General features: G+C 47.7%; 1 protein-coding gene across 1 annotated transcript in view; it reads right to left on the reverse strand.

Annotated features, from left to right (window-relative positions):
• Positions 1–24895, reverse strand: part of LOC138358402 (uncharacterized) — a 40263-nt gene extending 15368 nt beyond the window's left edge. The window contains exon 1 of the mRNA XM_069316246.1: positions 24489–24895. The gene's annotated coding sequence lies outside the window, so the exon portion shown is untranslated. The remainder of the gene's footprint in view (positions 1–24488) is intronic.
• Positions 24896–27730: the final 2835 nt, after the last annotated feature.

Below are 27730 nucleotides of genomic sequence, written 5' to 3' on the forward strand. Positions count from 1 at the left end.
ACCTGGTATGGTGAGGACCGTGATGCTGGTGGTGTGGACCTGGTATGGTGAGGACCATGATGCTGGTGGTGTGGACCTGGTATGGTGAGGACCATGATGCTGGTGGTGAGTCTGGTATAGTGAGTGAGAGGGGATGGTTTCACCAGACTAAACTTCCACTGGTTTTATATGCCTGTGGCGGACGGTGCACTTTGCAAGTGCACTGGCAAGTGCACGGACCTAAGTTTGTAACCAGAACCCGAATCATCTTGTGTTTGGGCTCATGTGAGAGCCCCAGTCATCAGCAATGCAGACCTAGTAGCTCGTCTCTGATTGGTTGAGAGGGGTAGGCCGCTGTGTGCCTCCCTCTGATTCTTTTGAGGAGAACCCAGGAAGATGCTTTTAGCTTTGATGTCCATAGGGAATGGAAAGGATGGGGGAGGTAGAGGGATGGGGAGATGAAATTCAGGAAGAGGATGCGGGTGTAGAGAGAGAGAGGAGGTTTGAAAGTTCGGTGGCCTGTCCACCATGGGTTGACATTTGTGAATGTGTTGTTTGTTTGCGTATGTGTTATGTTGGGTTGTCAGTACATTGGCTGGGAGGGGCTAGTGTTTGTGACCTTGTTGGTGTCCTAAAGCACTAGAGCCGATGGAGTTAGCTGAAGGAGGCTAATCTTAGCAATATCAGGGTAGTTACACTTCTGATGCCACGACAAATGTTTTTTTGGTTTTATATTTTTTTTGTAGGAGTTTTATTTATTTATTTATTATTTTTTTTATTTATTTTTTTTATTTTTTTTTATTTATTTGTTTATTTATTTATTTATTTTTTTCTTTATTCTTCATTTGGTGTAGATCGGGTCCGGGATGGGCCACTCATCTGGGTCGTCTGGCAAGCCACTTAGTATTTGAGGTCTTGGGAAGGCCTCATCATGGATGTGTATGATCGCTTTTTGTTGGAGAGTGATTCTTCTGGTTCTGTGTGGTGGTTCGGGGATCTCGTAGTCGCTGGTGGTGTTTTCTGCTACGTAGGGATCTTCGGGGTCTGGGACATACATGTTCTTCATGCGGTACAGCTGTCGTCTGGCCAGGTAGCTGAACCTGATGTTCATTGGCTTCATGTTGAGCGTCTCATGGATTTGGTCAGTTCTTACCCTGTCCATCAGAGTCAGACCCTCCGCAAAGCGAAGTGCTTTGTTTTGTACTCGTTGAATCTTCAGCATGTTGGATTTGTTGGTGAGGTTCAGGGGAACGTAAGGGTATTCCAAGCTAGGCCTTATGATCATTCTGTACAGATGGAGCTTGATGTGGGATGGAGCTTGCTTGAAACGGAAGAGCCTCGCCAGTGAGCCCCGGGCCATCGCTGTCTTCTGGGATACGTACTGGGAGGAGTTGAGTAGCCTGTTGAAGTTGTACCCGAGCACTGTGTTGGAGTTTGAGATGGCTATGGGTTCACCCCTAATTCTTATTCCCCCCTCATTTTCGATTGAGAAGGCCATACAGCCGACAGTGCTTAATTGGATCTTTTCTGGGTTAGTGGTGATCCTCCATTTCCTTTCCCAGTTAGCAGTCCTTGCTAGTTCTACGTTTGCTTTACGGGTTACAGTTGCGTGCTTGGCCGCTTGGGTTAGATGTTATTACGTGTGTTACGTCGTCCGCAAATTGCACGATAATGGTGTCCCTATACTCTGGTTGGGGCAGGTCGTTTACAAAGATATTGTATATCTTTATAAACGATATATTGAAGAGAACCGGGCTCAAGCATGATCCTTGGGGGACTCCAGCTGTTGGGGTGAAGGCTGCGGCCTCTTTTACCTTGAAGCTGGGGGTAACTTGCCTATTCTTAAGGAAATTTCTGATCAGCCTGAGGAGGGTCCAGTTTTGCGCTGGTAAGTCTGTTAATTTGTACACAAGACCATCGTGCCACAGGCTGTCGAAGGCCTTGTGTACGTCCCTCGTCGCAATCAAAGCTACCTGTTTTTGCTTGCGAATTGAGCTTACGGCGTCGTAGATGATGTTAATTGCGTGCTGGGTTGATCTATGTGCTCGGAAGCCAAACTGCTTTTCTGTGAAGAGGTTGTTGTACTCCATGTAGTAGTTAAGACGGTTTGACATGATTTTTTCAAAGCACTTGCCTATTGTGTCTAAGAGGGAGATTGGACGGTAGTTGCCAGGTTGGTGGGGGTCTTTCTTGGGTTTGGGAATGAATATCATCTTGGCTGACTTGAATGCTACAGGAATGTGACCCGATGCCAACATAGCGTTGAATAGGTTGAGTATGGATTGCAGAAGATTGCCTGGTAGAAGTTTGATCTGCAGCGCTTTGATCCCTGATGGTCCTGGGGCCTTATCTCTGGTGCTTTTGATGACTCCTCTCATCTCTAACATAGTTATGGGTCTTGTTAGAGGGTGGTCGTCTTCTAGGGTTGTCAGGTCAATCAGAGGGGTGCTGTTAAGGGAGGCGCCATTTTCTGTTGTCCATTGGTTGACACGTTCAAAGTGATTGTTGTTGAAGGCTCTGCTGTTTGAAGCTGTGAGTGTCTTTTTCCATACTGCGCCCATGAGGTCAGCCTGATCCTGCGGGTCTTCTATTTTTTCTTGTTGCTCCTCTTCATCTTCGTCAAGGAATGTGTGTACAAGGTGGGTGAGGCTGGGGTTAACCGATCCCAGGAGCTGTCTGATCTCGCGCCAGAAAGTTCCCGGCTCCCTTTTGCACTGGTTGCCCTGCCTCACAAGGGTTCCCCAAATGTAGTTCTTGTGAGTCAGCGTTAGGTCTATGGTTTCCCTTCTGAGTGTTTGTAGGGTCAACGCTGGTGGCTAGCCAGTTTGGTAGTGGCTTTGGCAAGCTCGCTGGTACTCATTCATTTTGCCTCTGATTTCTCGGGTCGGTTTATATTGGTGGTAAGTCCTTGTGGTGGATATTTCACAAGTGGCCTCGGTTGCAAGCTGGATGCGGCTGTGGATGGTGTCTACTGCTTGGTCGATCGTTTGGGTTGGGAGGTTTTCGAACTCAATGATGGGGTCGTCAGCAAGAAAGGTGTCATATTCCCGGGCACGTATGGTTTCCAGTCTGGGCCTGGGAGGTGCCACATACCTGAAGGAGGTTGCTTGGAGGGATGTGACCACAGGGATGTGATCCGACCCCACGTTCTTGCCTGGGTTACTCTGCAGTGGAACAGGTCACAATCTCTGTTGGTCAGCACTATGTCAGGGGTGCCCCTCTGGTTGCCCGCAAAGAACGTCTTAAAGTGGGGGCCTTGGAAGGAGAGGTCCCGGTTTTGCATTAAGTTGAAGAGCTGCCTGCCCTTGAGGTCTGGCCTGGCAGTAGCGTTGAATAAGGCCTGATGGTGTGCATTCATGTCTCCTGTGATGATAGTAGGGAGGTTCCTATCGAGCAGCCTGTTCAGAGGGATGGAGGGGAGGTAGGCCAGTCTAGGTGGTAGATATGCGGTGCAGACGATGAGGGGGCCGTGTGACGTGGTGAGTTCTATTGCAAGAAAGTGGTCATCTTCTATGAGGATGGGGCGGTACGAGAGCCCTCTTCTTATTAGTATTGCCACCCACACTGTACATCCCCCTGTTGACTTCCCTGGTGGAATATCCCCAAATGGAGATGTGCTGGTCCTGTCTAACCGCTGTTTCATTGAGTAAGATAATATCTGGGTTAAGTCTGGCTACCTTCAGAGTGAGGAGGTATATGTTGTTGAAGTAATGTCTGATGTTCACCTGAAGGATTGTGATCCCCATTATTGGCTATGAGACGTATGTGTTTATTTGGCTCTAGCACCAGTGTTATTATATTCGGTTTATCTGCTGCAATTTGTGGAGGTGGAGGGTAAATCTATTGAGCCAGGGATCTTGTTCCTGGTTCCGGCAAGGGATTGGTTGGGGTTGGGGTTTCCCATACGTTGCTGTGCCATTGAGGGGTCCTCAGTGTCACTGCTGTTCATGATGTCCACATCCGTGGTGCTAGAGTCGCTCTCTGGTGGAGAATTAGGGGGGCTGCTTGCCCTTTCTCTGTCCTCAGGGGATGGGCTTCGGCTGTGAGTGTTGGTCCTAGGCCTTTTGGAACAGCGTTGTGTGGAATTTATTGTTGTGGGACTGCGGTTTGAGAAGCGCCATTTCCTAGAGCCCCGGATGGGGTTCCGGATGGCAAGGGAGGCTGTGAGAGCTTTGAGTAAAGTCCCGTTTGGGATTGTTGTAGAAAGGGTGGACCTAGGTGTTTGACAGTTGGTCGGGGTGGAGGGACCGGTGTAGTTCTGGGAGTTTGGTGTCTCCTGGGCGTTGGTTGAGGTCTGGAGGCAGGGAGTACTAGGGTTGGGGTTGTTGGGTTGTGCTTGGGCCTGACCGGCAGTTGATGTGATGTTAGGAGTCAAGTAGGCAAGCGAGTCCTCAGACATATGGACAGGGGGCAGGCCATTGTCCTTCCTAAGAGAGTTCCAGAAACCTAGGAGCTTCACTGGGTTGTCTGGAAATTGGATTTGTGCAAATGTTAGGAGTTCGGCCCCTAAGCTGGACTTAGGATCGGGGTTTGGTGCAAGAGAGTTATGTGTTGAGGCCTGTTGTGTATGGTTCTGGGTTTGCTCTGGTATAACCGTGGGTTATGGGGATGTTGGATGCTTTGGTGACCCCCTTGGGCCACCGACTGGGCCTGTTGTTGGTTAGGGGTACCCCAGGCATTTACTGGTGGAGGAGGGGCAGGAATGGTAATAGTTGCTTGTTGACGGGCTGCTGTCGCCGTTTCTTGCAATTGCTTGATTGCATCCTGCCTACGAGGACATAGATGCGAGATTGCAATGTGTGCACCATTGCATAGAGCACATTTGGGTGTTGGGCTTCTGCATTCCCTGTAGCTGTGTTCCCCTGTGCACCTGCTGCACTTGGGGGTTCCATTGTTGCATGAACTGGAATAGTGGTCATACTAAAAGCATTTGAAGCATTGCTTGAGCTTGTAAAACCTCTGTGGGTTGATTTTGTCAGGTTCAGCCTTGATGCCATATGCAGAAAAGCCTTCGGTGCAGACTTGTGTTGCTTGCTCCGGTGAAGCCAGAGTAAGTTTCAGTACTTGGTTGTTGCGTTGGGTTGTGAATCTGTGGGCTTGAAGTATTTTAACATCCCTGTTTTTTCTCTCTTTTTCTTCAATTATTTCTTCAACTGAGTGAGCCATGATGATGTCATGGATCCTATGTACAAAGATGGTGCGTTGGGCTTGGAATTAGGCAGGAGGGTAGACAGTGATCTTCTTCTCCTTTAGTTTGTTCAGGTTGTCGGTCGAAAGGAGGCCTGGGAGGTTTGCATTGGGTACCAAAAAGATGGCTCCATTCGTTATTTTGTACACATTTTTGTAGGTAATCTGGGTGGTCTCATGAACCACCTCAAGTAGTTGGGCTGGAGTACGAACCCGGCCAGATTCGTCTGTGAATCTGACTATGGTCGCCATAGCATTGTGGGGCCAGGCAGCCTAGTCTAATCTATACTATGGTGGGTGGTTGTGAAGTGTCCAGGTAGACTAAGTGGATGGTGGATGTTAGTTAGGCCGAGGCCTCTAACTTCTAGTTGCTAGGCAACTAGAGCTACTAGACAAGGTGGTAATTGAACCTATCGATAGCCTAAGCCTGCTACAAGGCTGTTAGTTGCCCGATCAAACCTCCGCGAGAATTTCAAGAACCCGGTTTTGGCTACCGCTCGGGAATGATCGTTTGGAATGGCGAAATACAAGAGGTAGAAACAGTTTATAAAGACAGCCTTATTCACACCTTAATTCTATGATTAGTAGGTTATGCATTGTGTATTGTGTGAGTGTGTGTGTGGTGTGTTGTGGTACAGGCAGGGAGAGAATGGGGGAGGAGGGGTGGGGAATGGGGGGGAGGGGGTGTGGGATGAAGGATGAGGATGGGTAGTTATTTTATTAGGACATCATACTGCTGTAAGCGTCTGTAGAGCTGGGTTGGTACACAGTACAGTTGCCACGGCGTGTCTTCACGCCGAGAGAGCTTGTAGCTGACTGGCAGTGTGTGAGGCTGGCTGCTATGCGGCCGGCCGGCTGTGATTGGCTGGCTGGCGCACCAATCCTGAGTGAGGTGGGCGGAGCCAACGCTCAGATGTTCCTGTAGGTGGCGGGAGCTCCTGGGAGCACGTCTGCTCTCGGTGGCTGCTGGCTGGCGACTCTCTAGAAGATGCTTCTTTGCTCAATTCGATCAAATTGAGTAAAGTAGACGTCGTGGCGGCTGACTACTCCACAAGCTCCACTCTCCACCTCAACTATGACGTCGTCTGCAGCAGAATACAATACGGCCGTCGCCGTTCGAAGGGGGAGAAAGATAGGGAGTGTATTGAGTAGAGATCTGGAACGTGGGTAATTTTACATACAGGCGGTCAATGTGCTCGTGGTGTAACGCGGGGTGGGGGGAACAGCTCTCTTTAGTCCATTATCCCACCCCTAGTTAACTATTCTAACGGGGGAGTGGGGGAAATAGCTCTTTCTTGTCCATTATCCCACTCCCCAGTTAGCTATTCTAAAGCTCCCCCCAGAGTCCCTATTGAAGCCTCTCTAATTCAGCACCTTGTGACCTAGGTATTTGATTACCTAGGTATCACGAACACAAGGCATTGTAACCTGATCAGCTACCCGCGACTCAAGAGAACTCTAGAGCAATTCACAGCCACGAACGAATAAGAGAAAGGAAAGGAAAGAGATGAATAATGAAGTAATTAGTGAGGGTTTGGGGTGAGGAAGGAGGGAGGACTAGGCGGGAGGAGGGAGGAGTGTGGTCAGGTAAAAGGGAGAGAGGGTACGGAGATGAATAGGATGTGGTGGTGGAGGTAGAATGGTAGATAGGTAGAAGTAGAAAAGTAGATAGTACAAGTAGAAGGTAGACTGCCACCATACATTCAAAACCATTATATACAAGATAAGGAATAGATTAGCATGATTTAACTTGAATCGTGTTCCAGGCAAGATTCTCTCTTCTCACTAACTCTAGAGTACTCTACCCTTCAGTTTGCATATATCAGTAATTCCATACCATTAATCCATTAATCGGGAACACAATTAAAATCAAATTAAAAGTAAGTGAATCAATTATTTATTTAGAATGATAAATATTGGAATTCAAGCAATCGAACTGAAGGTTCATTATTAATGTAAAAAGTGAGTCACTACACCAGAATTCGAGACCATTACAGCCGTCTTCCCCCTGATAGTCACACAACACTAGTAAACACGACTATGCCACCTTTCATGTTCAACTCACCAAGTGTCTGCCTATAGCTTGATAGAGAGGGATGGGGGGGACTGTAGTTGACAGAGACTGTCCGACCCCGTGCGGCTGACAGCCTCTCGGTTCTGCTCTGCTGGCTGTTCTCCTGTCTTCTGTCTGTCTCTTCCTATCGGTCTATCTCTCGAGTGTACAGTACCTGGGGTATTTATTGGAGACCAACTAGCTAACTCCGCTCACAAGTAGATAGCCCCAGGCACTCTACCAAGCCACACCTTAAATTGGTGACATGTTTGAAGGTCACCCCCCCCCCCTGGCTAGCCGCCTGCAATTATGAGATTAGCAGAGAGCAGGTCAACTTCCCGTGACCTGACCTTGGTCACTTGGTGGTCATTAACACGTAGAGGTGAGAGTTTATTAATTACTAGGGGCCGCCAACCTGGTGCCTCTCGAAATCTTGTCTGTGACTCCTGTACTATGTATATTTTAAATACAAAACACCTTTACAGTGTTACAGTGGGTCCCCACTCCAGTGATCATACAAACGTTTTAAATCCTGCTAGTGCCTTATAGCAGTCGTGAACGGGGAAATATCGTATTCAGAGGCAGGTTTTCCCATAGAAATTCGTGAAAATTGAAGCTAGACGTGAACGGGCCATTTGTGTACGAACGCACCGCTTCACCGGTGGGTCGGGGGTGTACGATCCGAGCCGTGTGTTGTGTGAGAGGTTACGAAAAATGCGTTGAGCTATCCGTGTACGACCGTCAACACACGAGGCAATACCAGCTTAGCCTATCCCTGGTATTGCTGACCAACCATCTACAAAGCAGGGGGTGGGACACTGGGGTGCATGGATGTGAGCCGGCTGTGTAAATGAGAATAAATACCTTGTGTGTGTTTTTGGTGATTTTATCTTTAAGCCTGAATTCGAGGTCAGGTGTTCCGTCCCATTTGTTGGAAATTTCCAACACTAATACACTACTATTGTATTATAATAAATCATTATTATTATATGCTAACTGCAGTAGTAACCAAATTTACTAACAGTAGTGTCAACATAAACTAACCATTATATCAGCATATTAATGCTAGAATTCTTACGAAATAAAGCACCAATATTGCGTCAGATTATGTCTAGTTAAACACATTTATTACCAATGTGCTAGAGAATTGAATGTGGTTCTTTAAAATCATCAGTATTCCGTGTGATAATTATTTACGAATAACATAACTCCCAAATAATTCTAAATCGAGAGTTTTTAGTTACAATTGTTATCAAGTAATACTTTTTCTGTCACGCGTGAATGCCATGGAGGAAACTAAAATCTTCTCCATTTCTCGTTTACCTCCATAAGACGAGAAAGCAATAATATTTAAATCCCTAGAATCCAAACCCAGTCCTTATTAAAGTATTTCAACCACGATTGCGCGAAATAGTATTATTCGTGATAAATAATTTCGGTGGTGAATGCGGGACGCGGGTTGGAAGAGGGAGGAGACGCCATTGTGGAGCCAGTTTGTGCAGCGTGCGTGCTTGGACAGGGAAAGATCTTGGCGTCAGAGTCTGAGACACCTGGCATTGGGGAGTTATCAGCAAGAATTACACTGATACCTAACTAATAACGAATAATTATTCTTCCACGTGCTCCATAGTGCTCGGCCAATCAATAACACGTCGAGAATCAAGCCAAAACTCTCAATCCCGTGTACAACACCATGGAAGTCTGAGACTAATAGACATGATATCGGCAGACTTCAGCAGTTACTGCGCTCATGCTAAGTATATTTTCTTTCTTGATGCATCATTAGAGATTGTATATTTCGTGGGTAGTCTGTCGTTATATAGTGGGACGACACCAAATCAAACGTTAGTACTGCATTAATATTTATTTTTCTGTTTTCATAAATATTGAGATCTAAGTAGTCTAGTTCAATGCTACGTAATATCCTTTAAATTACAGCTCGTATGTGAGGAGTCAACGAGTCGTTAACTGTATTCGTGTTATTCACCTCTAATGGCTTCTATGTGGAGATCCTGAGATCACGAGGACGAAGCACGAACGATGTCATAGAAATCGTCTTAAAGCTAAGACTTTTTGTACACATTTAATTATTCCATTTTATTATACAAATTCACAAGATTATCATATCGAATATTTTACCATATGATTATTGGAAATTGATGTGTTTACTTAGATGATTGCTCTTTAATTTTAATAATCATTAATATTCTCTATTTGAATTTACCTATTGATTCTATAATATTTTAGGTCATAATATTATTTACTTAACAATGAACTAGTGACGAACCACACTAGTTCCTAGACGTATATGAAGTTCTAGCAATACCCCCCCCCCCCCCCAATGTAGGAGTTTGTGGCTCTGACTTTAGTTAATTAATCATACAGTCCATTATTTATTTAAGTGATTATTCTTTCTAATACCTATCCATAGACACTGGTTCTTCCTTGTGTTTTCGAATGATCACTTTTTATTAGTGTCTCTCTTTACTCAAAAGTGGGTGGTCCTTCGTTATTAAATTAAATAATTAAATAATTGAGTCAAGCCCCAGATATCCCACACCATTGTCTCCAAGTACCCGGTGGGGTGAGGTGAAGTGGGAACGTGTGAGATTTTCACCCTTATTGACATTCATGTCAGTCCAGACGGATTTAGACTGGTGTAGACAGGTGTCCCTGTATGTGTGTGTGTTAGTGAGTACACACGGGAACAAAGTTTACATAGATTAGCCAAGGACTGTGAGGGATGTCCAAGTAATATTTATATTCCACTCTGGTAGAATTATAGTAATTCATTCGCGATGTTTATTGTGTTCCATGTGATGTAATCTCTTGCAGGTGTGGAAATCCAGTACTGGTCATCATAAGTGCACAGGTAATAGTGTCTGTGTGTAGCACCAGGGATTCCTGGCATTTGATTATTGTGGAGTGATAAGAGAGTGTGGTTATTTTCATGTTGTGTTCCCCAAGATTGTGACAAGTGTGGTTGTATATATATGTAGGTTCGTGACTGACGTGTTAATATATATGTAGGTTCGTGACTGACGTGTTAATATAATTTTTCATAGATTTTTGTGGTGAGCGAAAAGGCTGTCGGGAGTGACAGCCGACCGCTCAGTCGAGTAACGTAATTCTCAGGAGTCATTATCGATCGCGGGATCGATAATGAGAGTACCATTATCAAGTGTAATAATGCGATAATTAGAGTATCATTATCAAGTATAATCACTATTCGAACCTTGTGGTCATTGTTACGGACCCGAGCCCAACGTCCGAGCACGGAGCAGTGACGACCACGCCATCTGTGGGTCAGCTCCCGAAACCCCCTCCAAATGGACGGCCCCATCAAGTGAGGACGAGAAATACCAGCCACAAGGGCTAGTTTCCCGTCCTGATCAGCTCATAACACAGCCGCTGCTGACCTCTGGTGAGGTGGCGCTCAGACAGCAACGCCATCTATGGAGTGGATAGGTGGGCGTTTGGGTCTGAGCCGATAAGTGACGTGCCCTAGTGTGTAATCGTTACTGATGACGTGTCTGATTACAGAGTCGACCTGGGACTGCTATAATGGAAGTTGGATCAGTCTACCCAGGGCAGCCGTCTTGTCTCCAAGAGTTTGCTGTAGCAGCTGTGAGTCGCCCCCTGGATGAACACTGTGGTGTTACCCTGCCTGTGACGTGGCAGTTGAGGGATTGTAGTACCCGGAACTGACTGGTGGAGATGCTTAACCACTGGGGTGTTGTGGCAAGGAGAGTGGTCTGTGGGATCACACGAGGCTCCTGACTAGGGTTCGCGACCTTAGTATCGATCATGGAGTGGCCTAACCAGCGTCGCTGTTCGGAACCTGACAGCTATCGGCTGGACTTGTGGTTGATGGCCTCCACGACGGTGCCCCCAGTGGAACTCTGATTTGGCTGGCCTGTGGCCAGGGTAGAATCGTCAGGATTGAAGGATTCATCATAAGGCCACAAGAGCACCAAGAGCTTAGCATCGTGAGCACCGTGAACGTCCAGAGTCTTCAGAAGAAGACTACGTTGTGCATTCTAGTGTTTATACCCCCCCCCCCCCCGTGTAATCGTTTATATAGTATTTATGGTGATGGTATTAATTATATTATTAAGTTTTTGACTTTATTTCCCTTTCTCTTTAATTTACTTGTGTTACGGATCTCATCCCTTGAAAGCCACTACTGGCTTGGGGCCGGATACCCTTCCTCTAGCAACATCAGAGTAAGAACCCGGTTGCGACCCGAGAGGGCCGTAACGTAATTGGCATCCCCAGCGGGATCCGATCCCTTGTCAAGTATGTTTGACAGGGGTGGTGAAGTGGCGCAATCCCTGTAAATAATTCCCCCTGTGTGTGACTATTAGGACGTTATACGTCCTGTGCGGTGCTCAGAGTGACTAAGTGCAATATTATCCAGTGCGGTGCTCACTGGGATTAAGTGCAATATTGTGTAGTGCGGTGCTCGGTGTGATTCAGTGCAATATTGTAGAGCGAGGTGCTCGCTGTGATTAAGTGCAATATTGTAGAGCGATGTGCTCGCTGTGATTAAGTGCAATATTGTGTAGCGCGGTGCCCGGTGTAATTACGTGCAATATTGGCAAGTGCAGTGTTTGGTGTGATAGAGTGCAATATTGACGTAGAGCAGTGCTCGGTGCGTTAAGTGCTAAAGTGGAGCGGTGTGTTAAGTGCTAAGTGTTCCATCTGTGACAATGGCAGAAAAAGCTACCATCGACGATCTGGACGATGTTCAGGCCTTTCTGAACAGGGAGGACTGTCTTGCCAGATTGAAATATCTGGGAAAACAGGAACTTGTACTGGTGAGTGCCTACCTGGAGATCAAGATCCGTGCCAGTGATTCCCGTGTGGAGATCTTGTCCAAGGTTCACCGGCATTTGAAGGCCGATGAGAAACAAGAAAGTGAGGCACAAGGAACAAAAGAAAGTGAAGAAGTAGCTTCCACTGAAAAGGAAGATAAAGGCAGTGACATTGACAGTGATGCAGGTGAGCTGAACATAAGTTTACTTACAGTCAAAATGCGTGCCTTGGAAATAAATCGTGAAATTGAATGGAAGAAATTAGAAATAGAACGAGAATTGAAAGATAAAGAATTAGAAATGAGGCGTTTAGAATTAGAAGAAAGGAAAGAAGAGCGAGAAAGAGAAAGAGAAGAGAAACGAGAAAGAGAAGCGCGAGAGAGAGAAGAAAAGGAAAAAGAGAGACAACATGAGCTAGAAGTATTGCGATTAGGCGGTGGTCAGAGACAAACAACTGGAACAAGTATTTTCGATCCGGTGAGGAACATCAAAATGGTCCCGAAGTTCAACGAGAAGGAAGTGTCGAAGTTCTTCGCGGCCTTCGAGAAAGTCGCTGCCTCTTTGGAGTGGCCAAGGGAGAATTGGGCCATCATGATACAGTCAGTCTTGACTGGGAAGGCCCAAATCGCCTACTCCACGTTGTCCCTTGACGACTCCGGCGATTATGACAAGGTGAAGAAGGTAGTGCTAATGGCGTACCAATTGGTACCCGAGGCTTACAGGCAGAAGTTCAGGAACCTGAAAAAGACCTCAGAGCACACTTTCATCGAATTCGCCACAATCAAGGAGCGACTTTTCCAGGAATGGTGTACCTCTCGGAAGGTGGAGACCAAAGAAGACCTCGAGCAGCTCATACTGTTAGAGGACTTCAAGGACTGTCTGTCGGGAGATCTGAAGACGTACTTAGAGGAACAGCAGGTAGAGACCTTGAGTGCGGCAGCCACCATGGCTGAGGAATACATCCTGACGCACAGGCCTTCTGCTAAGTACGTCCCGAGGAATTACCCCCGCCAGTTTGATAAACCTCATCAGGAAGAGGAGAGACCCGTCCCACGAAGCGCTGAGAAGACGCCCCCAAGTAGCCCTCGAAGGACTAGTCCTAACAGTCCGAAACACCGGAGTCCGAGGAGGAATATGGTGTGCTGGACTTGTGGGCAGAAAGGGCATGTAGCTGCTATGTGCCGAGGCAGAAGAGGAAGCGACCCACGTAGGGAGGTGATGTTAGTGAGCTGTGTGACAACACCAGTAGGAAGCCGGTCTATGACTACACAGGAAGAACCAAGTTTGTTCGCCCCTCACACTTCAGGCGGGTATGTATCGAGTGATCATACTGGTAGGTCAGTTGTAGTGCTCAGAGATAGTGGAGCAGCCCAGTCCCTGATCGTGAGAAGCTCGTTACCCGAGGGAGTAAGTGTGGATGGGAGACCAAAGGTTGTCCTGATTGGGTTTCCAAAGACGCAGTACATCGCCCCCTTAGTACCGGTATATCTCGACTCGCCTTACTTCAGCGGCACATGTGCATTGGCAGTAGTCGATACCCTCCCTATAGCTGGGATTGACGCGATACTAGCCAACGACTTGGTGACAGATTGGAGCACCAATCATCCCAAGATTGTGGACGAGTCGGCTGGAACAGCAAGGTCTGAGGTAACAGCAGGCAGTGGTAATATCCAGGTACAGTCAGACCCGGAATCGGGTAACATGTTTAATTTGTCCTCTCACCCGCAGATCGACAGCATTATAGCAGAGTCTCCTGATTCTTCTCCCGACGAGGAACATACGATTACAATGACAGAAGCGACTGAGCGAGAAGAGAGGCCTCGTGTACAAGCACCCACGAATACCAAAGAGTCTGGAGCGAAGGCGGATGTGTACTTGCGGAATGGCAAGTTACAACGTTCATTGAACCGGCCAGAGATTCCCCAGACGTCAGAGGTATGTGAGGTATGTTCGAAAGGTCTAGTGCCCTCTTTGGTCCAAACCAGGCTAGTGGATATTGCCGGCTATGGACATAACAGGATCAGGAAACTTGTCCCTAAATTAACCGAATGTTTCTTAGCAGTATTTTTTGTTCTTGTGTGTGTTCTCAGTAAGGACCAGTGGACGACCCGACAGATGATGGCTCCCATGAACATCGTGAAGAGGTCCCAGGGATAGGAGACGCGCACAGTGAGTGGTGCAGTCGAAGAAGGGACCTGGAAGGTGATGGTAGATACAGGAGGTACGAGATAAGATAATATGAGTGACTGTTTCCGACAGGTTGACACCCCCCGCGTGATTGCTGAGCCTAGATGCAGCGTTATACGGAACGTTGGTCGACCTGACGGTGGCAGAGCGAATGCCATCTTCGATGTACAAGCAGCTCTGTTGGAACTAGGTGTGGGCCTAGTAGGCGAGTATGCAGTAAGTATTGACTTACCCACTGTCGCTATCACTCTGAATTATCAGACCCCTGTATTCCAGGTTCCCGTCTCCCTGAAGGACTACCGGACCGACACCAGAAATGCCGTCTGTAACCAGCCATCATCGGTGCCACGACGCAGGGAAGTGTCGAGTCGCCCCAGATCGTGTCTACACCAATCCTTACTCGAGAGAGGTGAGATTATGCTCCGGATTAACATCTCGGTGGAGGTGTGGAAAAGTACGTCAGGCAGGTCATTGCCTTACATCTGCAAATTTCCTTTGTGCGAGAGTTCCCCAGTAGGACCGTTCTGTGGACATGACAGCCTCGCCATTCCAGTTCTTAGTGTACGTGAGTCCATTTGGAGATGTGTCCCCGTACTAATTTGGTTTGTGTTTCTCTTTTTAGAACCCCAAACCAAATTCTTTTTGGTGGGGAGGTGTTACGGACCAGAGCCCAACGTCCGAGCACGGAGCAGTGACGACCACGCCATATGTGGGTCAGCTCCCGAAACCCCCTCCAAATGGACTGCGCCATCAAGTGAGGACGAGAAATACCAGCCACAAGGGCTAGTTTCCCGTCCTGATCAGCTCATAACACAGCCGCTGCTGACCTCTGGTGAGGTGGCGCTCAGACAGCAACGCCATCTATGGAGTGGATAGGTGGGCGTTTGGGTCAGACCCGGGAAGTGACGTGCCCTAGTGTGTAATCGTTACTGATGACGTGTCTGATTAGAGAGTCGACCTGGGACTGCTGTAATGGAAGTTGGATCAGTCTACCCAGGGCAGCCGTCTTGTCTCCAAGAGTTTGCTGTAGCAGCTGTGAGTCGCCCCCCGGATGAACACTGTGGTGTTACCCTGCCTGTGACGTGGCAGTTGAGGGATTGTAGTACCCGGGACTGACTGGTGGAGATGCTTAACCACTGGGGTGTTGTGGCAAGGAGAGTGGTCTGTGGGATCACACGAGGCTCCTGACTAGGGTTCGTGACCTTAGTATCGATCGTGGAGTGGCCTAACCAGATCGTGGAGTGGCCTAACCAGCGTCGCTGTTCGGAACCTGACAGCTATTGGCTGGACTTGTGGTTGATGGCCTCCACGACGGTGCCCCCAGTGGAACTCTGATTTGGCTGGCCTGTGGCCAGGGTAGACTCGTCAGGATTAAAGGATTCGTCACAAGGCCACAAGAGCACCAAGAGCTTAGCACTTAGCATCGTGAGCACCGTGAACGTCCAGGGTCTTCAGAAGAAGACTACGTTGTGCATTCTAGTGTTTATAACCCCCCCCCCCCGTGTAATCGTTTATATAGTATTTATGGTGATGGTATTAATTATATTATTATGTTTTTGACTTTATTTCCCTTCCCCTTTAATTTACTTGCGTTACGGATCTCATCCCTTGAAAGCCACTACTGGCTTGGGGCCGGATACCCTTCCTCTAGCAACATCAGAGTAAGAACCAGGTTGCGTCCCGAGAGGGCCGTAACAGTCATGTATGGTGGCGTAGTGAACCTTGTGGTCATGTATGGTGGTGAACCTTGTGGTCATGTATGGTGGTGTGGTGAACCTTGTGGTCATGTATGGTGGCGTGGTGAACCTTGTGGTCATGTATGGTGGCGTGGTGAAACTTGTGGTCATGTATGGTGGCCTGGTGAACGTTGTGGTCATGTATGCTGGTGTGGCGAACCTTGTGGTCATGTATGCTGGTGTGGTGAACCTTGTGGTCATGTATGGTGGTGTGGTGAACCTTGTGGTCATGTATGGTGGTTTCGTGAACCTTGTGGTCATATATGGTGTGGTGAACCTTGTGGTCATGTATGGTGGTGTGGTGAACCTTGTGGTCATGTATGATGGTGTGGTGTATCTTGTGGTCATGTATGATGGTATGGTGAAACCTGTGGTCATGTATGGTGGTGTGGTGAACCTTGTGGTCATGTATGGTGGTGTGGTGAACCTTGTGGTCATGTATGGTGGTGTGGTGAACCTTGTGGTCATGTATGCTGGTGTGGTGAACCTTGTGGTCATGTATGGGGGTGTGGTGAACCTTGTGGTCATGTATGCTGGTGTGGTGAACCTTGTGGTCATGTATGGTGGTGTGGTGAACCTTGTGGTCATGTATGCTGGTGTGGTGAACCTTGTGGTCATGTATGGTGGTGTGGTGATCCCTTTGGTTATGTATGATGGTGTGGTGAACCTTGTGGTCATGTATGGTGGTGTGGTGATCCCTTTGGTCATGTATGATGGTGTGGTGAACTTTGTGGTCATGTATGGTGGTGTGGTGAACCTTGTGGTCATGTATGGTGGAGTGGTGAACCTTGTGGTCATATATGGTGTGGTGAACCTTATGGTCATGTATGGTGGTGTGGTGAACCCTGTGGTCATGTATGGTGTTGTAGTGAACCTTGTGGTCATGTATGGTGTGGTAAACCTTGTGGTCATGTATGTGTGTGTGGTGAACCCTGTGGTCATGTATGGTGTGCTGAACCTTGTGGTCATGTATGCTGGTGTGGTGAACCCTGTGGTCATGTATGCTGGTGTGGTGAACCTTGTGGTCATGTATGCTGATGTGGTGAACCTTGTGGTCATGTATGCTAGCGTGGTGAACCTTGTGGTCATGTATGGTGGTGTGGTGAACCTTGTGGTCATGTATGCTTGTGTGGTGAACCTTGTGGTCATGTATGGTGGTGTGGTGAACCTTGTGGTCATGTATGGAGTGGTGAACCTTGTGGTCATGTATGCTTGTGTGGTGAACCTTGTGGTCATGTATGGTGGTGTGGTGAACCTTGTGGTCATGTATGGTGTGGTGAACCTTGTGGTCATGTATGCTGATGTGGTGAACCTTGTGGTCACGTATGCTGGTGTGGTGAACCTTGTGGTCATGTATGCTGGTGTGGTGAACCTTGTGGTCATGTATGGGGGTGTGGTGAACCTTGTGGTCATGTATGTTGGTGTGGTGAACCTTGTGGTCATGAATGGTGGTGTGGTGAACCTTGTGGTCATGTATGGTGTGGTGAACCTTGTGGTCATGTATGCTGGTGTGGTGAACCTTGTGGTCATGTATGGGGGTGTGGTGAACCTTGTGGTCATGAATGGTGGTGTGGTGAACCTTGTGGTCATGTATGGTGGTGTGGTGAACCTTGTGGTCATGTATGCTGATGTGGTGAACCTTGTGGTCACGTATGCTGGTGTGGTGAACCTTGTGGTCATGTATGCTGGTGTGGTGAACCTTGTGGTCATGTATGGGGGTGTGGTGAACCTTGTGGTCATGTATGCTGGTGTGGTGAACCTTGTGGTCATTAATGGTGGTGTGGTGAACCTTGTGGTCATGTATGGTGTGGTGAACCTTGTGGTCATGTATGCTGGTGTGGTGAACCTTGTGGTCATGTATGGGGGTGTGGTGAACCTTGTGGTCATGTATGCTGGTGTGGTGAACCTTGTGGTCATGAATGGTGGTGTGGTGAACCTTGTGGTCATGTATGGTGTGGTGAACATTGTGGTCACGTATGCTGGTGTGGTGAACCTTGTGGTCATGTATGGGGGTGTGGTGAACGTTGTGGTCATGTATGCTGGTGTGGTGAACCTTGTGGTCATGAATGGTGATGTGGTGAACCTTGTGGTCATGTATGGTGGTGTGGTGAACCTTGTGGTCATGTATGCTGATGTGGTGAACCTTGTGGTCACGTATGCTGGTGTGGTGAACCTTGTGGTCATGTATGGTGGTGTGGTGAACCTTGTGGTCATGTATGGTGTGGTGAACCTTGTGGTCATGTATGGTGTGGTGAACCTTGTGATCATGTATGCTGGTGTGGTGAACATTGTGGTCATGTAAGCTGGTGTGGTGAACCTTGTGGTCATGTATGCTGGTGTGGTGAACCTTGTGGTCATGTATGGTGGTGTGGTGAACCTTGTGGTCATGTATGCTGGTGTGGTGAACCTTTTGGTCATGTATGCTGGTGTGGTGAACCTTGTGGTCATGTATGGTGGTGTGGTGAACCTTGTGGTCATGTATGGTGGTGTGGTGAACCTTGTGGTCATGTATGGTGTGGTGAACCTTGTGGTCATGTATGGTGTGGTGAACCTTGTGGTCATGTATGCTGGTGTGGTGAACATTGTGGTCATTTATGCTGGTGTGGTGAACCTTGTGGTCATGTATGCTGGTGTTATGAACCTTGTGATCATGTATGGTGGTGTGGTGAACTCTGTGGTCATGTATGGTGGTGTGGTGAACCTTGTGGTCATGTATGCTGGTGTGGTGAACCATGTGATCATGTATGCTGGTGTGGTGAACCTTATGGTCATGTATGCTGGTGTGGTGAACCTTGTGCTCATGTATGGTGTGGTGAACCTTATGGTCATGTATGCTGGTGTGGTGAACCTTGTGGTTATGTATGGTGGTGTGGTGAACCTTGTGGTCATGTATGCTGGCCTGGTGATCCTTGTGGTCATGTATGCTGGTGTGGTGAACCTTGTGGTCATGTATGGTGGTGTGGTGAACCTTGGGGTCATGTATGGTGTGGTGAACCTTGTGGTCATGTATGCTGGTGTGGTGAACCTTGTGGTCATGTATGGTGTGGTGAACCTTGTGGTCATGTAAGGTGTGGTGAACCTTGTGGTCATGTATGGTGGTGTGGTGAACCTTGTGGTCATGTATGGTGGTGTGGTAAACCTTGTGGTCATGTATGGTGGCGTGATGAACCTTGTGGTCATGTATGCTGGTGTGGTGAACCTTGTGGACATGTATGCTGGTGTGGTGAACCTTGTGGTCATGTATGGTGGTGTGGTGAACCTTGTGGTCGTGTATGCTGGTGTGGTGAACCTTGTGGTCATGTATGGTGTGGTGAACCTTGTGGTCATGTATGGTGTTGTAGTAAACTTGTGGTCATGTATGGTGGTGTGGTGAACCTTGTGGTCATGTATGGTGGTGTGGTAAACTTGTGGTCATGTATGGTGGTGTGGTGAACCTTGTGGTCATGTATGGTGGTGTGGTGAACCTTGTGGTCATGTATGCTGGTGTGGTGAACCTTGTGGTCATGTATGCTGGTGTGGTGAACCATGGGGTCATGTATGGTGGTGTTGTGAACCTTGTGGTCATGTATGGTGGCGTGGTGAGCCTTGTGGTCATGTATGCTGATGTGGTGAACATTGTGGTCATGTATGCTGATGTGATGAACCTTGTGGTCATGTATGGTGGCGTGGTGAATCTTGTGGTCATGTATGCTGGTGTGGTGAACCCTGTGGTCATGTATGCTGAAGTGGTGAGCCTTGTGGTCATGTATGCTGATGTGGTGAACCTTGTGGTCATGTATGCTGAAGTGGTGAGACTTGTGGTCATGTATGATGGTTTGGTGAACCTTGTGGTCATGTATGGTGTGGTGAACCTTGTGGTCATGTATGCTGAAGTGGTGAACCTTGTGGTCATGTATGCTGATGTGGTGAACCTTGTGGTCATGTATGGTGGTGTGGTGAACCTTGTGGTCATGTATGGTGGTGTGGTGAACCTTGTGGTCATGTATGCTGGTGTGGTGAACCTTGTGGTCATTTATGGTGGTGTGGTGAACCTTGTGGTCATGTATGGTGGTGTGGTGAACCTTGTGGTCATGTATGCTGGTGTGGTGAACCTTGTGGTCATGTATGGTGGTGTGGTGAACCTTGTGGTCATGTATGGTGGTGTGGTGAACCTTGTGGTCATGTATGGTGTGGTGAACCTTTTGGTCACGTATGCTGGTGTGGTGAACCTTGTGGTCATGTATGGTGTGGTGAACCTTGTGGTCATGTATGGTGGTGTGGTGAACCTTGTGGTCATGTATGCTGGTGTGGTGAACCTTGTGGTCATGTATGGTGTGGTGAACCTTATGGTCATGTATGGTGATGTGGTGAACCTTGTGGTCATGTATGGTGTGGTGAACCTTGTGGTCATGTATGCTGGTGTGGTGAACCCTGTGGTCATGTATGGTGGCGTGGTGAACCTTTTGGTCATGTATGCTGGTGTGGTGAACCCTGTGGTCATGTATGCTGATGTGGTGAACCTTGTGGTCATGTATGCTGGTGTGGTGAACCTTGTGGTCATGTATGGTGGTGTGGTGAACCTTGTGGTCATGTATGGTGGTGTGGTGAACCTTGTGGTCATGTATGGTGGCGTGGTGAACCTTGTGGTCATGTATGGTGGTGTGGTGAACCTTGTGGTCATGTATGGTGGTGTGGTGAACCTTGTGGTCATGTATGGTGGTGTGGTGAACCTTGTGGTCATGTATGCTGATGTGGTGAGCCTTGTGGTCATGTATGATGGTTTGGTGAACCTTGTGGTCATGTATGGTGGTGTGGTGAACCTTGTGGTCATGTATGGTGGTGTGGTGAACCTTGTGGTCATGTATGGTGGTGTGGTGAACCTTGTGGTCATGTATGGTGGCGTGGTGAACCTTATGGTCATGTATGGTGGTGTGGTGAACCTTGTGATCATGTATGGTGGTGTGGTGAACCTTGTGGTCATGTATGGTGGTGTGGTAAACCTTGTGGTCATGTATGGTGGTGTGGTGAACCTTGTGGTCATGTATGGTGGCGTGGTGAACCTAGTGGTCATGTATGGTGTGGTGAACCTTGTGGTCATGTATGGTGTGGTGAACCTTGTGGTCATGTATGGTGGCGTGGTGAACCTTATGGTCATGTATGGTGTGGTGAACCTTGTGGACATGTATGGTGTGGTGAACCTTGTGGTCATGTATGGTGGCGTGGTGAATCTTATGGTCATGTATGGTGTGGTGAACCTTGTGGTCATGTATGGTGTGGTGAACCTTGTGGTCATGTATGGTGGCGTGGTGAACCTTGTGGTCATATATGGTGTGGTGAACCTTGTGGTCATGTATGCTGGTGTGGTGAACCTTGTGGTCATGTATGATGGTGTGGTGAACCTTGTGGTCATATATGGTGGTGGGGTGAACCTTATTGTCATGTATGGTGTGGTGAACCTTGTGGTCATGTATGGTGGCGTGGTGAACCTTATGGTCATGTATGGTGTGGTGAACCTTGTGGTCATGTATGGTGTGGTGAACCTTATGGTCATGTATGGTGGTGTGGTGAACCTTGTGGTCATGTATGGTGGTGTGGTGAACCTTGTGGTCATGTACGCTGGTGTGGTGAACCTTATGGTCATGTATGGTGGTGTGGTGAACCTTGTGGTTATGTATGGTGGCGTGGTGAACCTTGTGGTCATGTATGGTGGTGTGGTGAACCTTGTGGTCATGTATGGTGGTGTGGTGAACCTTGTGGTCATGTATGGTGGTGTGGTGAACCTTGTGGTCATGTATGCTGGTGTGGTGAACCTTGTGGTCATGTATGGTGGTTTGGTGAACCATGTGGTCATGTATGGTGGTGTGGTGAACCTTGTGGTCATGTATGCTGGTGTGGTGAACCCTGTGGTCATGTATGGTGGTGTGGTGAACCTTGTGGTCATGTATGCTGGTGTGGTGAACCTTGTGGTCATGTATGGTGGTGTGGTGAACCTTGTGGTCATGTATGCTGGTGTGGTGAACCTTGTGGTCATGTACGGTGGTGTGGTGAACTTTGTGGTCATGTATGGTGGTGTGGTGAACCTTGTGGTCATGTTTGCTGGTGTGGTGAACCTTGTGGTCATGTATGCTGGTGTGGTGAACCTTGTGGTCATGTATGGTGGTGTGGTGAACCTTGTAGTCATGTATGGTGGCGTGGTGAACCTTGTGGTCATGTATGGTGTGCTGAACCTTGTGGTCATGTATGGTGTGGTGAACCTTGTGGTCATGTTTGCTGGTGTGGTGAACCTTGTGGTCATGTATGGTGGCGTGGTGAACCTTGTGGTCATGTATGGGTGGTGAACCTTGTGGTCATGTATTGTGGTGTGGTGAACCTTGTGGTCATGTATGGTGGTGTGGTGAACCTTGTGGTCATGTATGGTGGTGTGGTGAACCTTGGGGTCATGTATGGTGGTGTGGTGAACCTTGTGGTCATGTATGCTGGTGTGGTGAACCTTGTGGTCATGTATGGTGGTGTGGTGAACCTTGTGGTCATGTATGGGTGGTGAACCTTGTGGTCATGTATGGTGGCGTGGTGAACCTTGTGGTCATGTATGGGTGGTAAACCTTGTGGTCATGTATGGTGGTGTGGTAAACCTTGTGGTCATGTATGCTGGTGTGGTGAACCTTGTGGTCATGTATGGGTGGTAAACCTTGTGGTCATGTATGGTGGCGTGGTGAACCTTGTGGTCATGTATGGGTGGTGAACCTTGTGGTCATGTATGGTGGTGTGGTAAACCTTGTGTTCATGTATGGTGGTGTGGTGAACCTTGTGGTCATGTATGGTGGTGTGGTAAACCTTGTAGTCATGTATGGTGGTGTGGTGAACCTTGTGGTCATGTATGGTGGTTTGGTAAACCTTGTGGTCATGTATGGTGGTGTGGTAAACCTTGTGGTCATGTATGCTGGTGTGGTGAACCTTGTGGTCATGTATGATGGTGTGGTAAACCTTGTGGTCATGTATGGTGGTGTGGTGAACCTTGTGGTCATGTATGGTGGTGTGGTGAACCTTGTGGTCATGTATGGTGGTGTGGTAAACCTTGTGGTCATGTATGCTGGTGTGGAAAACCTTGTGGTCATGTATGATGGTGTGGTAAACCTTGTGGTCATGTATGGTGGTGTGGTGAACCTTGTGGTCATGTATGGTGGTGTGGTGAACCTTGTGGTCATGTATACTGGTGTGGTGAACCTTGTGGTCATGTATGGTGGTGTGGTGAACCTTGTGGTCATGTATGGTGGTGTGGTAAACCTTGTGGTCATGTATGGTGGCGTGGTGAACCTTGTGGTCATGTATGGGTGGTGAACCTTGTGGTCATGTATGGTGGTGTGGTAAACCTTGTGGTCATGTATGGTGGTGTGGTGAACCTTGTGGTCATGTATACTGGTGTGGTGAACCTTGTGGTCATGTATGGTGGTGTGGTGAACCTTGTGGTCATGTATGATGGTGTGGTAAACCTTGTGGTCATGTATGGTGGTGTGGTGAACCTTGTGGTCATGTATGCTGGTGTGGTGAACCTTGTTGTCATGTATGGTGTGGTGAACCTTGTGGTCATGTATGGTGGTGTGGTGAACCTTGTGGTCATGTATGGTGTGGTGAACCTTGTGGTCATGTATGGGTGGTGTGTTGAACCTTGTGGTCATGTATGCTGGTGTGGTGAACCTTGTGGTCATGTATACTGGTGTGGTGAACCTTGTGGTCATGAATGGTGGTGTGGTGAACCTTGTGGTCATGTATGGCGTGGTGAACCTTGTGGTCATGTATACTGGTGTGGTGAACCTTGTGGTCATGTATGGTGTGGTGAACCTTGTGGTCATGTATGGTAGTGTGGTGAACCTGGTGGTCGTGAACGCTAGCGTAGTGGATGTAGTTCTTACAACGCCAAGGTAGAGGTAGACATGTGGTTATAATTGTTTGTAGTGTGGATCTTCAACATCACTCACAGAGAGCACCATTAGTGTGTACAATATTTAACACACTTGACACTACTGTGGAGACTATGTATCTGTGGCCGACGTCTTCAGATGAGTGTAGAGACACGTTTGTCCCATGAGACTTACTCATTACTTAATACAGACATTATTTGTAAACTTCCACAAGTAAATTCTAAACAGCATCACACTCAGCTGCCCAGCAAGAAGCAGCATAAGAGCTCACAACATAACCTCTCCTGCATCTCCTGATCTTCAAGAAATATTCCCACAGTCAGTGATTCCATCTTTTTCAAAAGAAAACGATCTTAACATTCGATGGGAGACTTAAACTTTGAGGACTTCGGTGCCTGTCACCATCAACTTTACATGTTTTTCCTCAATAAAAAAAATAGTTTGTTTGAGAAGGGTGAACGATTGGCCCAAGACATGAACATTTTAGACGCTAGCGGATCTCCCACCTACTTGATATGGTATTGATTGTTTACATTCTATTATTTCTTGATTAATGAAATACTATTAATCTTTTGTTGAACTTTAAAACAAATACTTTTATGAAATAACAAAAATTAAGATTACCACAAACCTCTTTTTGGTAGACGATGATAACCTGAGGATGTCTGAAGTGCCACCAGCTCTAAACTCCCTCTTTAACCGAGCGCTTTTTGCTGCTTGCTTTAACAAAAGCTTAACGCTCGCTGGTTTACCAAAAGCTGTAGGCTGGAGAGTTGTTGAGGAAAGTTTGTCTTCAATCACGTATCACATCACACCAGGACACACTGTGAATGTGGCCAAGTGTCACACACAGGTCAAGGCCTTGTGGTCACTCAATGGTCAGGACCTCCGGGACACCATGAACAGTGTTCACAACAGATAATATCAATACATCCTGGTAAAACCAAAAGCAAGACACTTCACACACACGAGAACTGTTAACAGTACACTACTCACAACTACACTGCCATCAACGGTAACACACGAGAACTGTTAACAGTACACTACTCACAACTACACTGGCGTCAACAGTAACACCAGATAAGAGACACAAGTCACCGCTACGCTTATCTATAACGAGGTGGACGGAACGTTGAGCGACAAAAAGCGACACCAGTGAGAAAAATATGGGTTCCTTTCTAGATTATCTTCCACACTAATGAGACAACTCTCTGGTATCTGCTATGTTACTGGTGATATTTATCACACACTACCGGTCTGTGTGTACTCTGTGCTTCCTCTGTGTTACTGCAACCCGCTCTGGCTATAACGTAGTACCTATGTGGCCAAAGGCTTATATGCTAATGTTCATAGTTTATCTGTGGTAGATTTCCAGCTATTTCCTATCACCAGGCACCAACCCTTCCTCAAGTACCATAGTCTCCTAGTACCCGTCACATTACTGTAAAGAGCATAAGGGTCCGTTTGCTCAAATTTTAATGGATGCTTGTATTTTTCCAGTAAAACTTCTGATGTGAAATTTACGTACTATTTTCTATGTTATTCGAGTATCATGGATAAGCTACATCCAATTGAAGGCTCGTAGTTTTGTTTTGAGAAATCATGGTAGTTTTAAATAAATTATAATAAGCATTAAAAATTATTACATATTATTATGGGGCTCTAAGTGAATTTAATATACAATTGTGTGTGATTTGAAATCTAAAGAGAGTGAATTGCAGGAACGTCAACAGAAAATGATAATAATAATAATATTAATATTTTATTTAGGAAAAGTACATACATGCAGAGTTACAAACATTTTGATTGATTTATAGATAGAGCTAGTACATACAATACCTAAAGCCACTAGTACACATAGCGTTTCGGACAAAACAACCCGAAGTTAAGTTGAAATGGGGTACACTACTGAAAACAGGATAGATCTATGGTCCACAACAAATCTCACGATGAGTCCACTACCACCTAAAAGGATAGGTATGGGGTCCACTATCACCTGTTGGATGGGTATGGGGTCCACTACCACCTATAGGATGGGTATAGGATGGTCCATTACAGCCTCATGATTGGCATGGGGTGAATTACTGCCCACAGCATGGAGTCCACTACCGCCAACAGGAAGACTATGGGGTTCACTTCCATCCACTGGATGGTTATGAGGTCCACTACCCCAAAGCATGGGTATGGGGTCCACTACCGCCCAGAGGATGAATGTATGGTCCACTTCCTCCTTTATGATGGTGTTACGGCCCTCTCGGGTCGTAACTGGGTTCTTACTCTGATGTTGTTAGAGGAAGGGTATCCGGCCCCAAGCCAGTAGTGGCTTTCAAGGGATGAGATCCGTAACGCAAGTAAAATAAAAGGGGAAGGGAAAGAAAGGCAAAAACTTAATATTATATAATGATCACCTTCACCAATAAATATATATAAACGATTACACGGGGGGGGGGGGGGGGTATAAACACTATACTACACTGTTGTCTTCTTCTGAAGACTCTGGATCCTCTCGATGCCAAGTTCTCGGTGCTCTCGTGGCCTCACGACGAATCCTTCGAGAAGCTGAGTCTACCCCGGCCACAGGCCAGCCAAAACACAGTTCCACTGGGGGCACCGCCGTGGAGGCCGTCAACCACAAGTCCAGCAGATGGCTGGCAGGTTCCGGATCAGCAACGCTGGTCAGGCCACTCCACGAGCGATACTAGGGTAGCGCCCTAGTCAGGAGCCTCGCGTGATACCACAGATCACTCTCCTGTCCACAATACCCCAGTGGTTAATCGTCTCCACCAGTCAGTCCCGGGTACGACAATCCTTCAACTGCCGCTTCACAGGCAGGGTAACACCACAGTGTTCATCCGGGAGGCGACTCACAACTGCTGCAGCAAAACACTTGGTGTCGAGACGGCTGCCTTGGGTAGACTGACTCAACTTCCATTACAGCAGTCCCAGGTCGACTCTGTAATCAGACACGTCATCAGTACCAGGGACACACAAAAGCACCTCACTTACAGGCTCAGACACAAACGCCCACCTATCCACTCCATAGATGGCGTTGTCGTCTGAGCACCACCTCACCAGAGGTCAGCAGCGGCTGTGTTGTGAGCTGAACAGGACTGGAAACTGGCCCGTGTGGCCAGTACACGTCGTCCTCACCAGGTGTCGTCGTCCATTTGGAGAGGGTTTCGGGAGCTGACCCACAGATGGCGTGGTCGTCACTGCTCCAGGCTCGGACGCTGGATCCGGGTCCGTAACAGATGGGTATGTGGCCCAGTACCGCCCACAGGATGAGTATGGGGTCCCCTAAGACCCTCAGGAGAAGTATGGGTTATACTACTGCCCACATGATAGGTATGGGGGGAGCACTACCGCCCGGAAAATGGGTGAATAGTTCACTTCTGCCCACAGAATGGGTATGGGTCCTCTACCGCCCCGGGATGGGACCCCCAGGTGTCCACTACTACCTGAAGATGGTTATGGAGTCCGCTACTGCCTACAGGATCAAGTACTGCCCCATACCCATCCGGTAGTGCCTATGGGATCTGGTGCTCTAGGTGGGACCAAAGAGCCAAAGCTCAACACATGAAAGCACAATTAGGTGAGTACAGGATGGGTATGGCGTCCTCTACCCTCCACAGAATGGGTACTGGGTCAACTACTGCACACAGGATGGGTACTGGGTCAACTACTGCACACAGGATGGGTACTGGGTCAACTACTGCACACAGGATGGGTACTGGGTCAACTACTGCACACAGGATGGGTACTGGGTCAACTACTGCACACAGGATGGGTACTGGGTCAACTACAGCTCACGGGTTGGTGCATGGGGCCAACTACAGCTCATGGGTTGGGGTATGGGGTCAACTACAGCTCATG

Source organism: Procambarus clarkii, chromosome 7, assembly GCF_040958095.1.
Source record: "Procambarus clarkii isolate CNS0578487 chromosome 7, FALCON_Pclarkii_2.0, whole genome shotgun sequence".
Classification (NCBI taxonomy): Eukaryota; Metazoa; Arthropoda; class Malacostraca; order Decapoda; family Cambaridae; genus Procambarus; species Procambarus clarkii.